Below are 13157 nucleotides of genomic sequence, written 5' to 3'. Positions count from 1 at the left end.
AAGTGAGGTGATCTTTCTTACTCACAGTCCCACTTATTCATTTAGAAGTGCCGAGCACCAAAACAAACCTTATCACATATTCAGTATTTCGTGAATAACTGCCAAGTATGATGCAATACTCCCCAAAGTACTGCAGCCTTAGGACACGACCACTCCACTAAATAAAAAATTCAGCGAAAGCTTTTCTAACAAGGCTGGATGGTGCACTAACTCAACGGCCAAACGGCTGCACTTCCTGTACATGCACGTTCAAAACACCTCGAACTAACATGCTAGGGACCTTGAAGAACTGTACTAGGCCTTGCTCAAGAGGAAGGCTTTGTAATACTGAATCCCAAAAGTTGAAGCAGCAGAATTACTTCAGGGAAGACGCAGGTGTGAAATATTCCGTAAAACCTGTTTCACTCTCACAACGATCAGGTTTTTAAAAAGAGGGAGAAAACTGACTTCATTTAAGAGCATTTTGGCAACACACATAGTTGAACATGAGTTGTGAAAAGAAATCTCAACTCCATCCAGATCTGTCCGTCCATTCCCACGGAAACCTGAAGGAAGGACCGCAGCACCAAAGGCGCCCACTGCTCAGTGCCAGCGGCGGGCGACACCAGGAGCCTGTCCTGGTCCCCTGGGTAAGCCCCGGAGCCTGGCCACTATGCCGGGCACGATCCAACCGTGAGGGCTGGATCCCCTCACCTCTGTCCAGGCGCCCCCCAAGAGCTTCCCCGAGGCCTGGGGACTCCTAACTCTCCACGCCTGGCCCCCGAGAGCACCACAAACGCGGACGCCACGAAGGGAGGCCCGTCGGCCAGTGGGAGGGACGCACGGCCAGGGGGGTGAAAACTGGGGCGAAGGTTTCCCGGGAGAAACCGACGAGGGGGCAGCCACGCCCCCCGCCCCCAACTTCAAACCCGAGGGCTGCGAGCACCGAGCCCCACACGCTGCCTGACAGACGCAGGCGCGAGGCCGGCGCGGGAGAGGGCTCCTCGGGCACTCCAGGGGCATCGCCGCGACCCTCGCACGCGACCGCTCCCTGGGACTGACCTGTGCCTGCCGCCGCGCGACCGCCCGCCCCGCCGCAGCCTCCGCCTCCTCGCGCTCACTCTGCCGCCGCAGCCACCGGAGCCGCCTCCTGCGCTGCGCCCCAGGCCGGCCTCGGGCGCCCCATTCCCACCCCGCCCAGCCTCCGCCTGTTTACAATGATTGGGACGGAACAGGACGAGCCGGTCTAGCGCGCACGCGCATTCCCTCCTCCCGCCGCAGCCGGCTTCCCGGATCCTCCTCTCCGCTCAGACGGCTGAAGCCGTCAAGGGCAGGCGCCCTGTGCTCTCGCGCGGGTCGCGCTGGGAGGCGTAGTTCCCGAGGCCCCGGCATCCAACTAGCCAGAAGGCCTTTTGCCAAGGAAGCAAACTACAACACCCAGGAGGCACCGCGCCTCCTTCGTCCCCAGGCTCGCTGAGGAGACTAAAGAAGGCGGCGAGAGAACGCGCCGAGCGCCAGTGCTCTGCAGGCGCCTGCGCAGTCGCTGGCCTTGCGGGATGCGGGGACGGACACTTACCCCGGTGTGGTGCTGGCAAAGGTGTCTCGTGGGCATGTCCTGCAACGGCCCAGAGGATGGAGAGAGCTTCCCTCTCCACGCTCTGGCCAGCCTGCGCCTCAGCTCCCGAAGTTGAGAACTTTCCTTGCGCCAGCGTGCTTTCGTCGTTCCAACCAGTTAAACCGGCCTGGGGGCCGCCCGGCCTGCCCCTGGGTGGGGCTGCTGCCCCGCCTTCGACTGGGTGTGGGGTTGGAGGAAGGAGCGCCGTAGGCCTGTAGGGAGAGGCGGGAATAAACCTCTGTCGGGAACATCCACGGAATTCCTGAAGCGGGTGTGGGCTTCTGCGGGGCTCCAGCGCGCCCCCGGCTCAGCAGTTACCGAGCAGCCCAGCCCGTGTTTGGCTGGCAGTAGAGATAACTGAATTTCTTCGAGAAGCCTTTCACCCAGGCTTGTTGAGTTGCTCTGCTAATGCATAGCGAAGGCTGGAAACAGGGCTTCAGCAGTCTTCGTGTTTTCTGAAATGTGGCAGTTTATGAGGGGAGAGGTGGGACTTGGAATAGACGACCCTTCCCTGTCCCTGGCATTCCTACGTGCAGCACTCTCTGTGGCTCCTCGTTGCCTATTTAGATTGGCAGCTGCTGTCCATCTTGCTCTCTGCTCCCACATCAGCTTTCCTCAAAGCGGGCGGTAAATCTGTCTCTAGTACTCTGCGCTTCCTACCCAGTAAAGTTCAACCCCTGGGGCCTTACATTCATTTAGGGGCCTCCCACAAGTGGATACGGCATGGTCTCACATAGCCATTGGTCTTTGACTTTCGGAAAAGCCTTCTCATGGCCCGTTTCGCAATACAACAGTCTTCTCTGACCAGTGGGTTGGGCAGGTGAGCATGGCAGTGACAATTCTTTGCCTGTGACAGCACTGATTCGGCCAAGGGACAGGCATTGATCCACGCTGGGCCTTATGGAGGCCTTGCCTGAAATTGCTATATGGACGCAAGAGGGGGGCAGAGGGAGTTTTCTACTGAGGCAATTGCTGATGGACGTGTTTCTTGCAACCGAGTGGCCTAGCCAAACGTGAGGGTGGGAAAGAGAAGAAAGGGGAAATGGAAAGGGAGAAAGAGCTGGCAGAATGTAGACCGTGGTTTCATTTGGAGGCATGGTTTGTGCAGCTTTTTAAGTGCTGTGAGCACGTGAGCCTAAGTAAGTGGGCCCACTGATTGATTGATTTATTATTTGGAACCAATGTGTGTGGATATAGAATATATTTGTTGGCTGCCACCTGAGCATTTATTCCTCCCATTTAAGCCAGGCAACGTAACCATTCCCTCTAGCAGCAGAGATGGTCACAAGCCCAGTCAGAAACAATGAACCCACAAAGACTTGGGCTGGAACTTCCAGTAAACGGTAGCTTCCTTGCTTCTCTAGCATGGTGTAAGTATATGACGCCTGGAAATGTGGCAACCGTTTTCCTCCTATAAGGGGAAACCCTAGAAGGATGAGAGTTTAGAGGGAAGGCAACATGTAGAGCCTAGGGTTGAAGTCAGTACTGTCAAATGAACGCGGGAAAGATGGAGAAGAACCTTGTGTTTGGTGGCATGGTTTGAGCTGCAGTGTCAAACCTCACCTGTTTGATTATATGGACTATCCTATAGACTATTCGGGATTGTGAGCAAGGCCATCTTACAGACTATCCAGAATTGTGAACCACAAATTTCCTGTATTGTTTAAGCCAGTTCATATTAAAATTCTAAAAGTCCTAACTAAATCAGTTGGATTTCTTTTATATGACACTGAAAGGTCCTAACTAATACAGGTTCCTACGTAAAAAAACTTTGCAAGGGACTTTCAGCTATGGCTGTGTGGCATAGTCAGCAATTCTCTGCACACAAAACCAGTATAAAACTGGATAAATTGGCAAAAACAACCATTTCAGAGCACTGGATATCAAACAAATACAGAAAACAATTTGAGAAACATCTGTGCTTCAAAAACAGCTAGAACTTCTAGCAGGAACAGTGGATATCTGTGGCCTTCTGACCTGAGGCTGCTTCTCTCCCACCCTGTTGCACCAGAACTGCAGTTTTGCCAGTGTGGGTAGGAACAGCCAAGAAAACTAGCAGCTTTGTTGCCCAAGGGATGGACTTAATTTGTGGTGGGTGGTCAAAAACCCAAGGCTTTGCCAACTAAAAGTGACAAACTCATATGGAAATGAACAGGGCAAACCCACAGCTGTGCTTACCTGAGGTTACAGTCCCAGGTGGGGCAAATGGCAAGCCACTCAAAAATCTAACAGGGAGATTTTAGAAATAAGAGTCATTGAAGAATTATGGTTACACCACTGCACTCCAGCCTGTACTTTTTAACTCTGGAAATAACATTCTTTTTTATAGAGTCTACTTCCCCACAGAACTACTCTATTTGTTAATTACATCTCCACACATCTCTGACTGATTGGGAAACTATGCATCTGCCTAGGGTTGACCCAAGAGACCTGTTGAAAAGTAAAAGCAAAAGGAGACTTGAGAACTGGTGGCAACTGTGAATGTATTCCCTAATCCACACACAGATCCATTAGCAGAGGGAAGAAGACTCCCAAATCAAGGTGTTTGAGTGCAACCACTGCCAAATCATTGACTCTCCACAGCTATGCAAACACAGGGACAAAGCCCAGAAAGTCAGGGTAAAAATAAAAATGTGAATTTAAAAACAGAGCAAAGATACCAGCAGCCACAGGCCATATAGAGACAGATTTTAAATCTGTGTAAATCTAGGAAGATAAATTAAAAAAAAATAAAATAAAACTAAGAAAAATCAAACATCTAGAATTGCTGCAATATATAAAATATCTGCTTTTCAGCGGTGGCTCAAGCCTGTAATCCCAGCACTTTGGGAGGCCGAGACGGGTGGATCACGAGGTCAGGAGATCGAGACCATCCTGGCTAACACGGTGAAACCCCATCTCTACTAAAAAATACAAAAAACTAGCCGGGCGAAGTGGCGGGCGCCTGTAGTCCCAGCTACTTGGGAGGCTGAGGCAGGAGAATGGCGTGAACCCGGGAGGCGGAGCTTGCAGTGAGCTGAGATCCGGCCACTGCACTCCAGCCTGGGCGACAGAGCATGACTCCGTCTCAAAAAAAAAAAAAAAAAATCTGCTTTTCAACCAACAATCATGGTTTATGCAAAGAAACAGTGTCACCCACTCTGAGGAAGAAAATAGCAACCAATAGAAACAGACCCATTGGGCTCAGATACTGGATTCAGAAGCAAACTCTTGAAAGTAGCTCTTACAATTATTTTTTTAAAATTAAACATTTTTCAAAGAAAGGAAAATATAATGATAATTCTTTAACATATAAAGGATATCAATAGGGAAATGATTCTATAAAAAATGAAATTTCTAGAGTTGAAAAATACAGTAAGAGAAATATAAATTGTATTACATAATCTCAGTGAAAGATTTGAGATGGCAAAAAAAAGTGTACTTGAAGATAGAGAAATTATCCTATTCAAAAAACAGAAAAATGAAGCAAAAGAAGAAATATAATGACACATCCATAAAAGAGAGGATATTTTTAGCAATGACCCAGACTCAAGGACATAGACTGTAGCTTTAAATAGAAGAAGAAAAAACAGGGAATGTAAACTAGTACAACCACTATGGAAAACAGTATGGAGTTTCCTTAAACAACTAAAAGTAGAACTACCATTTAATCCAACAATCCCACTACTGGGTATCCATGCAAAGGAAAAGAAGTCATTATATGAAAAACACATGTACACACATGTTTATAGCAGCACAATTTGCAATTTGAAAGATATAGAACCAACCTGGGTGTCCATCAATCAATGAGTGGGTAAAGAAAATGTTATATACACACACACACACATACACACACACACACACCATGGAATACTACACAGCCATAAAAAGGAATGAAATAATGTCTTTTGCAGCAACTTGGGTGAAGCTGGAGGCCATTATTCTAAGTGAAGCAACTCAGGCATGGAAAACCAATACCGTGTGTTCTCACTTGTACGTGAGAGCTAAGCTATGAGAATGCAAAGGCATAATAATGATATAGTGGACTTTGGGGACTTGGGGTGGGGCAGGGAAAAAGGTTAGGAGGAGGGTGAGGGATAAAAGACTACATATTGGGTATAGTGTACACTGCTCAGGATATAGGTGCATGAAAATGTCAGAAATTACCACTAGAGAACTTACCCATGTAACCAGAAACCACTTGTACCCCCAAAACTATTGAAATAAAATAAAAATTATTTAAAAAAGAATATCTACATGAAGAAAACATGCAAACAAACAAAAATCTTAAAATTTTACCTGCTTATAGATAACCATTAATAATAGCTTGGTATATCTCTCCGCCTTTGGCGTGTGTATGTATATTTTTGAGCATAACATTTTAGTTTACTTCATTTGCTAAAACTAATGAAAACTGAATTTGGATTATTGAGACAAAAATCAACTGCAGAAAAGCACTAATTTTACGAAAATAAATATTGGTAGGGTCGTGGGGGTTTTTTATTTTTTATTTTTTTATTTTTTTTAGTGTTTTAGGTTTTTTGTTTGTTTGTTTTGTTTTGCTATGTGATGTTTGGGAACTACCACTTAATGAATTTGACAGATGAAGTTTGAACATATGGGTAGGGAAATAAGCCAATGATTTGAATTACTTATCTATACAGAATAAATAGTTTTAAGATTTAAGACCATATGAAATAAACTGGTTAAACTAGAAAAAAGAAAAAATGGTATTAATGAGAGAAAGAGCATGGTAGCACTTTTTATATTAGAGATCATAGGTAAATATCAGCTGTTATAATTTTTATTAAATATCAAACATCAACCGGGCATGGGTGACTCACGCCTGTAATCCCGGCAGTTTGGGAGGCCAAGGCAGACAGATCACCTGGGGTCGGGAGTTCGAGATCAGCTTGACCAACATGGAGAAACCCTGTCTCTAACCCTGTCTATGTATTTGCAGTCTCTAAAAAATACAAAATTAGCTGGGCATGGTGGCACATGCCTGTAATGCCAGCTACTCGAGAGGCTGAGGCAGGAGAATTGCTTGAACCCGGGAGGCGGAGGTTGCAGTGAGCTGAGATCGTGCTATTGCACTCCAGCCTGGGCAACAAGAGCAAAACTCCACCTCAAAAAAAAAAAAAAAAAAAAAAATCAAACATCATTTTACCAGAAAACGAAACAAATTATTGCATAATAGAGAATCATGAACCAAAATCAACTGTATTTACCTAATAAAGTTCTGGTTGGCAGTTAAAATAATAATAAGAGAAAGAGAGAGAGAAGAGCCTCAGAGACCTGTAAAATTATGTCAGATATCCCAACATACATGAAATGAGAGTTCTAGAAAGATAGGAGATGGAAAAAAGAGGGCCAGAATTTTTTGAAATAATAATGCTAAAAGTCCCCAAATTTGATTAAAAAAAAAAAAAACACCTACAAATACGAGAAGTTCAAATGAACACAAAGTAAGATAAACACAAAGAAAACTGCACCTAGATACATCATAGTCAAACTGCTGAAAGCCAAGGACAAAAGAAAATCCTGAAAGTGGCAAAAGAAAAATGAGTCATCGGGGGAAAAACAATGTGACATAGAGCTGACTTCTCATGAGCAACACAGGAGATCATAAGGCATTGAAATGATATATTTAAGATGCTAAGTGAGGGAGAAACTGTCAACCAAGAATTCTGTATCCAATGAAACTGTCCTTCAAAAAGGAAAGTGAAATAAAGACATTCCCAGAAAAACAAACCTGAGAGAATTTGTTAGTAGCAAACCTGCCCTCCAAGAAATATTAAAGGACGTTCTTCAGAGTGAAAAGAAATTACAGGAGAGTGTAACTCTGATATGTAGAAAAGAATGAAGATGAGAAATTTTAAAAATATGTAAAAAAGGCTATACACACAATTTTCTTAATTTCTTTTAAAAATATGATTAAAGCAATAATTTTATACTATATTGTTGATATTATATAAATGCAATATATATGACAGTGATAGCACAAAATAAGGGGAGGAAATGGTACTATATCAGAGCAAATTGGCTATAGTTTACTGAAATTAAGTTAGTATTAGCCTGAAAGAGATTGTGTTAAGTTAAAGATACAAGTCTCGGTTCATTTGGTGCAACTATAACAAAATACTACAGATTACATAATTTATAATGAGTAGAAATTATTCTCGCAGTTCTGGCATCTGGAAAGTCCAAGATCAAGGTGCCAGCATCAGTCAAGGGCCTTCTTATTGCATCATTACATGACAGATGGCAGAAGAGCAAGAGAGAAGAAAGACCTTGCCCTTCAACTTCTAACTCTTTTATAAGGGTCCTGAAACCACCTTTGCAAAAAATTATAGTAGTGAGAAAATTATGACTGTGAAAGAGATCTGACCTAACCAATTCCATCTTGCCTTTAACCTCCAAACTGCCCCTGATTATTCCTGGGCATGAGCTAAGCTAACTTTGGGAGAAATTTAGTTTATAGTTTAAATGATAATAGCCCCTTCCAAAACCAAATTGCCTTTGTAAAACTAATAAAAATCCACCAGGTTAGGAGGATGAGAGGAGCCTAAATTCTGCTAAGATATACACATAGTTAAATGATTACTGGCCATTATTCCGGAGATCACAAGACTTACAGCTTCCCCAATTACTAGAACCTAAGATTGGCCTTTTTGAGATGTCTTTTCAGGCTTTTGCATTTCTGATGACTGGATGGCCTCATCTGAACCAGTGGCTCTTCTGAGGCCCCCACCCAAAACTGGACTCAGCACTTTAGGACCATTTTCCACATCCCTACAATTGCATCCCCAACCAATTGGCAGCACCCATTCTGTAGCCACTGCCTGCCAAACTATCCTTGAAAAACCCTAGACTCTGAATTTTGAAGGAGGGTGGGACAGATTTGAGTAATAATAAAACTCTGGTCTCCTGTTTAGCCAAATCTATGTGTATTAAATTCTGCATTGCAATTCCCCTATCTTGTTAATTAGGCTCTATCTGGGCAGTGGGCACAATGAATCCTTTAAGCAGTTATAGCTCTCATCTTATCCATGAGGGCTCCACATTCTTGACTTAATTACCTTTTGTTTGTTTGTTTTGAGACAGAGTCTCATTCTGTCACCCAGGCTGGTGTGCAGTGGCTACTCACTGCAGCCTGCGCTTCCCAGGTTCAAGCAATTCTCATGCCTCAGCCTCCCGAGTAGCTGGGATTACAGGTGTACATCAGCACGTCTGGCTAATTTTTGTATTATTTTTTTAGTAGAGATAGGGTTTCACCATGTTGGCCAGGCTGGTCTTGAACTCCTGACCTCAAGTGATCTGCCTGCCTCAGCCTTCCAAAGTCCAGGGATTACAGACATGCACCACCGCACCCAGTCTCTTAATTACCTCTTAATAGTATCACTTTGGGAATTAGGTTTTAACCTACAAATTTTGGAGGAGACACAAACATTCAAACCATAGTACACATTGTATTCCTTAGAATAACCAATAAAAAAGTAATTTAAACTATTTTAGGTGAAATAAATAAATGCAAAACTGTTAAGTAAAATTAAGTAATTTTTTAATGAGATGATGCCTTATTCTGTCACCCAGGCTGGAGTACAGGGGCATAAACATAGCTCACTGTAATGTTGAACTTCTGGGCTCAAGCAATTCTCCCACCTCAACATTATGAGTAGCTAGGACCACGAGTATGCACCACCATATCCAGCTAATTTTTTAAATTATTTCAGAGATTGGGTCTCACTATGTTACCCAGGCTGGTCTTGAACTCTTGGCCTCAAGTGATCCTTCCACCTCAGCTTTGTGAGCAGTTGGGATTACAGGCAAATTAAGTAAAGTTAAAATGTTAAAAATATAGCTAAGAAATCAACAAATGAATTAAAAGTGTACACTAAGCTGGGCACAGTGGTGTGTGGCTATAGTCCTAGCTACTAGGGAGGCTGAGGCAGGAGGATTACTTGAGCCTAGGAGTTTGAGGCCAGTCTGGGCAATCTGGGCAATATGCAAAATCCCATCTCTAAACAAAGAAACAAACAAACCAGAAAAGGAGGAACAGAGGAACTCAACAACAACAAAAAACAAGCAATTCAATTAAAAAACAGACAAAGGACATGAATAGACATTTCTCCAAAGAATATATACAAATGATAAATAAACACATGAAAATATGCTAAACATTATTAGTCATTAGGGAAATGTAGTTCAAAACCACAATGACATACCACCATATATTCATTAGGATGGCCACTATTTAAAAAAAAAGAAAGAAAGAAAGAAAGAAAATACAAGTGTTGCCGAGGATGTGGAAAAATTGGAAACTCTGTGCACTTCTGGAGAGAATGTCAAATGGTGCAGCTGCTATAGAAGACAGTATAATGGTGCCTTTAAAAATTAAAAATAGAATTAGCATGTGATCCAGGCATTCCATTTCCGAGCTTATACCCAAAAGAATTTAAATGAGGAACTTGAAGAAATATTTGTACACCCATGTTCATAGCAGTATTATTTGCAATAGTCTAAATATGGAAGTAACCCATGTCCATCAGTGAACAAATGGGTAAGTAGAATGTGGTAAAGAGATACAAAAGAATATTATTCAGCCTTGAAAAGAAGGAAATTCTGACACACGCTACAGTATGGATGGGCTTTGAGGGCATTATGTTTAGAGAAATAAGCCAGTCACAAAATGACAAACACTTTATGATTACACTTAGATAAGGCTACTAGAGAAGTCAGATTCATGGAGATAGAAAGTAGAATGGTGGTTACCTGGGGCTGTGCACAGGAGAGAATTGGAACTTATTATTTAATGTGTATAAAGTTTCCATTTTGCAAGAAAAGAGAAATTAATGGTTGCACAACAATGTGAATGTACTGAACTGTACACTTTAAAATGGTTAAGATGGCAAATTTTATGTTCTGTGTATTATGCCACAATCAAAAACAGTAATAATAAAAAGGAGGAACAAAGAAACAAGAAAGAAAAGACATACAGAAAACAAACTTCAAAATAGCAAGTGTAAATCAAACTATGTCAGTAATTACATTAAATGTAAATGGACTAAACTTTGCAATCAAAAGGAAAAGACTGCCAAGCTGGATTCAAAACCAAAAGCAAGTCCCACTATAGATTGTCTAAAAGAGACATACTCTAGATTTAAAGACACTCATCATTTGAAAGAAATAAGATGGAAACAGATATACTGTGCAAGTAGTGATCACAAGAAAGTTGAATCAGCTTTTAACAACACACAAAATATACTTCAAGACACTGTACCCAGCCAATCATTTTTTTTTTTTTTTTTTTTTTTGAGACAGAGTTTCACTCTTGTTGCCCAGGCTGGAGTGCAATGGCACAATCTTGGCTCACCACAACTGCCGCCTCCCAGGTTGAAGCAATTCTCCTGCCTCAGCCTCCTGAGTAGCTGGGATTACAGGCATGCATCACCATGCCTGGCTAATTTTGTATTTTTAGTAGAGATGGGGTTTCTCCATGTTGGTCAGGCTGGTCTCGAACTCCCGACCTCACGTGATGTGCCCACCTCGGCTTCCCAAAGTGTTTCTGGCCAATCATATATTTTTTAACCTTGGCTAGGTCGTTTGCAAAAATGGTGTTAATGCTAACTACTTTTTAAGGTTGTTCTGGCACTTGGAAATAATATGAACCAAGGCAATGAAGTGGAGTCTCATAATCAAATAGACCTTGGGTTGCGTCTGGAATTTGCCACTTACCGGTTACAGGTGACCTTGAGTAAATTTTTAAAACTCTCTAAGGTCTGTGGCCTGGCTGGATTGAACAAGGCCTATGATAGTATAATTTGCAAAGAGTTGTTTACTGGAGCATAGACATTCTGGTTCACTGCTCTATGTGTGGTTCTGGCTCTGCCTGCAACATGTAGATATGCTATTTGTGACTCAGCCAAAAACATTCACTTTAGTTCCCAATCTTTCTAAAACACTTAATAGTTTTATTTAGTAATCTTTTCAAATAGATATTAGGTTGCTGCTCCTCTCTCCCTTCCCATTTTCTCCTTTTCCATTCATACCTAGCACAGAGCTTTCCAAACAGGAGAAGAGATGTCAGTCTTTATTTAAGGAATGCAGTGTTTCAGTCCTGTTGGATTCAGCTATGCTTGTGGAGACGTGTCTTGAATGACTAAATTTTTAGTTTTCAAGTAAAGCAATCAGGTATTTCATCTTTTTTACTGAAGTTGAAGCACAAAGAAAAGAGCCTTAACCAAAACAGGGCTTTGAAGTTTGCCATTAAAAGGATTTCCTTATAGTGGCTATTGCAGGCTTTTAAAATGATAGGCTTTTAAAACCACAGTGGGTTATCACTCCTTAGGAATTTTATGTGTGAGTCTAATTACGAGAAAAGATGATCAATTGAAATATCCTTCAATATTGTTGAAGTCTTTGATTTAAGTGGCAGTATCTGGCAAATGAAGGATGCGAAATGTCCTGCTAGTGAACATCTCAGAGTTCCTTTGTTAAGTAGTTTAAGTTGTGAAGTAGGAGCTGCAGGGTTCTAGAAGCTGAGGCAGTAGCTAAAACCTAACATGGTTGGTGGAACTGTAAATTGGTGTAGGCTTCCTAGAGAGAAATTTAGGATATCTAACAAAATTTTAAATATACACGGATCCAAAAATGTAGTCTAAGGTTATAATAGGACAAGTGTGGCATGCACAGGAATATTTAGACTATTGTTATTTTTAAAAATGAAAGCTTCATCAACAAGGGCTTGAGTAAGTCAATTAAAATATATCTATTGCAGTAGAATACTGTGTGTAGTTTTTAAAAGACAGATTTTTAATTTTTGCATGAATCATATTTCTGACATACAGCAAACAGCAAAGTGTTCATTATCTGGATGGAATATGTATGAGAACATGTTCCTGTCTCTATTGTTTGAACTATTGATGAAAGTGATGCAATATGAGGGAAGAAAACAATGATGGCTTCCGTTTGGAAGGGAAAAATCGGCTGTGATTTTTATTTTCTGCTGAGGAAACAGAATAAAGAATAGAATATTGGGCTAAAAAGATCTATGATCATCCAATCCAATTTCCTCACATAGGATATAAATAGTAGGACACTTTTCCTAACAAAAATTCTGTATTTAAAATATAAGTAGTAATTTATTTTCCCAAAACTGTTGCTGAGAACTGTGATATGAAATAAATTATATTTTTCCCCAAGGAAAAATATAATAATTTATTTCATCATTAAAAATATTACAGATATAGCCAAAATGATTTTTATAAATTAAAAAATACAATATGCAAAAAATATAATAGTATCAGAAATTGAAGTATCTAGCCTTGCACAATAATAATATATAATACATGTTCATAATGTAATAAAATTTCATTGATTTATCAGAATTTCGGTGGTGTTAGGGGATGATTTGTATGAATCATGTTACTTATAAACTTGTCCATGATAACTTTAAAAGATACTTTCTTTTTTATTAGTAAAGTTTTATGTAGCAAATGGACATACTTGAAATATTCCTTTTCTACCAAGCTTGAAATCTTTCCATCCTCTTTCATTTCTCTCCCTTCTCTGTCTCTTTCTT

At 41.5% G+C, this 13157-nt stretch overlaps 1 protein-coding gene across 10 annotated transcripts in view; it reads right to left on the bottom strand.

Moving 5' to 3' along the window:
* The window catches only part of RALBP1 (ralA binding protein 1), a 62065-nt gene extending 60379 nt beyond the window's left edge, over window positions 1–1686 (bottom strand). For 7 of the 10 annotated variants that reach the window (XM_074022926.1, XM_065534229.2, XM_074022928.1 and 4 more), the window contains exon 1: window positions 1042–1217. The gene's annotated coding sequence lies outside the window, so the exon portion shown is untranslated. Of the gene's footprint in view, window positions 1–1041; window positions 1218–1555 lie in introns of those variants that run through there. The other 3 variants (XM_074022930.1, XM_045377846.3, XM_074022929.1) reach the window with 1 other exon arrangement.
* Between the last annotated feature and the right edge of the window lie 11471 nt (window positions 1687–13157).

Source organism: Macaca fascicularis, chromosome 18, assembly GCF_037993035.2.
Source record: "Macaca fascicularis isolate 582-1 chromosome 18, T2T-MFA8v1.1".
Classification (NCBI taxonomy): domain Eukaryota; kingdom Metazoa; phylum Chordata; class Mammalia; order Primates; family Cercopithecidae; genus Macaca; species Macaca fascicularis.
This window is presented reverse-complemented; position numbering and strand designations above follow the sequence as displayed.